This window comes from Octodon degus, unplaced genomic scaffold (assembly GCF_000260255.1).
Source record: "Octodon degus isolate 3935 unplaced genomic scaffold, OctDeg1.0 scaffold00083, whole genome shotgun sequence".
In the NCBI taxonomy this organism is placed as follows: domain Eukaryota; kingdom Metazoa; phylum Chordata; class Mammalia; order Rodentia; family Octodontidae; genus Octodon; species Octodon degus.
The window spans coordinates 10,529,977-10,532,825 of NW_004524659.1; the positions used below are offsets into that span (position 1 = coordinate 10,529,977).

A 2,849-nucleotide genomic window follows, 5' to 3' on the forward strand; every position below is an offset into this window, starting at 1 on the left:
TCTCTCTCTCTCTCTCTCTCTCTCTCTCTCTCTCTCTCTCTCTCTCCACAGAGAATTAGTAGGATTTGGGACTACAGAATGTGGGGAGGGGGATCTTCAGCTACTTTGCCTTCTGACATCAATGATTTGATTTGTCCCTGACAGCAGAGGCCACAGAAGGAGCACCCCCTCCTGCTACCCTGGAAGTAGGCACTTTGGGAAGGTGGTTCTAATTCCTAGGCTTAATTTAGCTGTCCCCTGCCCCCACCCCAGCCCTCATTCCTTCTTGCTCCGGGCTCTGACCTATTTAAATTCTTGGGAAGGGGGCTGGGGTGGGTGGGAGGAAACCACTCCTCTTAACTTCCAGGTTTTGGGGGCCTCCTGGGGGTCCCTTGAGTTCTAGATCTTTCTTTCCCCCTTAGTTTTGGGAAACACGATTGAATATGTCTGCTGTGGTCTCCGAGGGTCTGTGGATGGTGCCTCCCTTTCTTTCCGTCTCTTTGGGACATCTCTGAGCTTCTGTCTTACTCTCCATCTCTATCGCGTGTCTCTGGCTCTGTCTTTTGCTCCTTGGCTTCAGGCCCTGTTGTGAGTTTTGCTGTCTCTCTGGCACTGTCTCTGCCGGAATCTCTGATCCCCTGCTGGGGGCAGGGATGCGAATTGGAACAACAGGTGTCTTTCCCAGAATAACCAGTCCTCTTTGCTGGGCTTTGGGCAAGGGACAAGGAGGCAATAAGGCAGGGGAGGGGCTGCCCACCTCCCAGTCCTTCCCATTGTCCCCTCCCAGTAGCTCAGGCCGGTGGGGGTGTGAGTTTGGGGAAGTGAGGGTGTGGGGAGATATTCTCTCCTCCAGGCCAGGTCTGCTGACCCTGCACTGTCCCTCCTCTGCCCTGCCTGGCCCTGAGTCCATGCAGGAAATGCTGACACAGCATTCCGGACCCAGAATAGGACCCTGGTGAGCAGGGTCCGGTTTCCTTGGAAGGAGGAACAAACAGCTGGGGCTGATAGTGAAGGAAGGGGACAGCTGGATGTGAGGCCACCAGAGAGACTCTTGCCCAGCCCTGGCCTCTTTGAAGACATCATGGGTCAGGCCTTCTGCAGCCTTAATAGGACCATGGCTGTGGCCACCAACCTCTGAGCAGTCACTCCACACCAGGCGCTGTGCCCAGGGCCTCAGCCTGCTGAAGCATCTAATTATATTCACGCTGCCCTATCTTCTGAGGTAGGGCCCTATCTTTATCTCCCTGGGAGATCTGAAAGAAACCAAGCCTTAAGCAATAGAATCACTCATCCAAGCCAGGAAATGGCCTTTCTGTCGCGCACAGTCCTCCTACCAGATTCACAAAGGCAGCCAGTGTTAGAGTTCCTGAGGCCTGGCCCCAGCAGTTCTTGGCCCCTGACAGGTTCAGTTTTTTTGGATGTTACTGACGTGATGAACTTTTCCTTAAACTTTTTAATCCTAAAACTTTTTAATGCCCCACCAATGAGAAACACATTATATAGTGCAATCTAGGACATGCACATATGCATAGACATTATAAAAAGATGGACTTCAAAAAAATAAAAGATGAACTCCACTGAGGTTTGATTCACATGCAATGAATTATATTTGTGTTAAGTGTTATATGTAGTTCGAGTTTTTTTTTAATCTTTCCTTTGTTTTTATTATTATTATTTTTTTAATTTTTGTACCTAACATGAGACTTTTTTTTTAAATTTTATTTATTTATTTATTTATTTGTGTGGGGGGGCCAGCTCAGCCCACCAGGGGGCGGGGCTGGCTGGCATGTGGTGCTGGGGGATTGAACTGCAGTCCCTGTGCTTTGCTAAGCTTGTTCTAAGTAGGTGCTTTAGACCACTGAGCCATCTCACCAGCCCCTCTTTTTTTTTATGATCAGCTCAGCCCACCCTGGGGGCAAGGCTGGCATGGCATGTGGTGCTGGGGATCGAACCGAGGTCCCTGCATGCTTGCCTAAGCTTGCCTAAGCAGGTGCTTTAGACCACTGAGCTATCTTGCCAGCCCAGTTCAATGAGTTTTGATAAATTGTGCACTCATGTAACTACCCTCCTAATCAGGGCAAGGAACATTTCCTTTACCATAGAAGATCTCTCCTGCTCTCCACAGCAACCACCTTGCCTACCTGCTTTCCGTCACTAGAGATTCCATTGGTCACTTTTAGAGTTTCATATACATTATGTGTTTATTTATCTTTCTCCTTTTGCTTAGCTTTAAACTTTTTTTCCTTTTTAAAAAATTATTATTTTTTTTGTTAAATTTTTTTTTCTTAATTTTTATTTTTTGGGTACTGGCAGTTAAGCCCAGAACCTTGACATTCAGACTTTTTCTTTAAGTTTTGATACAGTGTCTGTTTTTTTAAGAATGGGTCTTACTATGTAGTGCAGGCTGACCTGAAACTCATGAAGTCACGGCAATTCTCCTGCCTCAGCCTCCCCAAGTGTTAGGATTATATGCATGTGCCACCATGCCTGGCTTGATACAGGGTCTTAAGTTGATACAGTCATTAGGTTGTCCCAAAGTTGGGCTGAAACCTATAATCCTCTTGCCTTAGCCTCCCACAGTGCTCAGCATAGTATTATTGACATTCATGTAGCATGAAAGTATTCTTTGTTGCTCAGTAGATACCTGTTGTGTAACTATATTGCAGTTTGCTCATCAATTCATTCGCTGATGGGCATCTAGGTTGTCTCCAACTTTTGCTATTATGGACAACCCTGTGGACATTCACACATACTTTCTTTTTTTTTTTTTTTTTCCAGAACTGGGTATTGAACTCAGGCCTCTTGCTTGCCAGACAAGTGCTTATTCTACTGAGCCATATCCCCAGCCCCACATACTTTTTTAAAAATAT

General features: G+C 46.6%; 1 protein-coding gene across 2 annotated transcripts in view; it reads left to right on the forward strand.

The window, feature by feature from the left end:
* The window catches only part of Ryr1 (ryanodine receptor 1), a 125,021-nt gene that overhangs the window by 384 nt on the left and 121,788 nt on the right, over nt 1-2,849 (forward strand). The window lies entirely within an intron of this gene.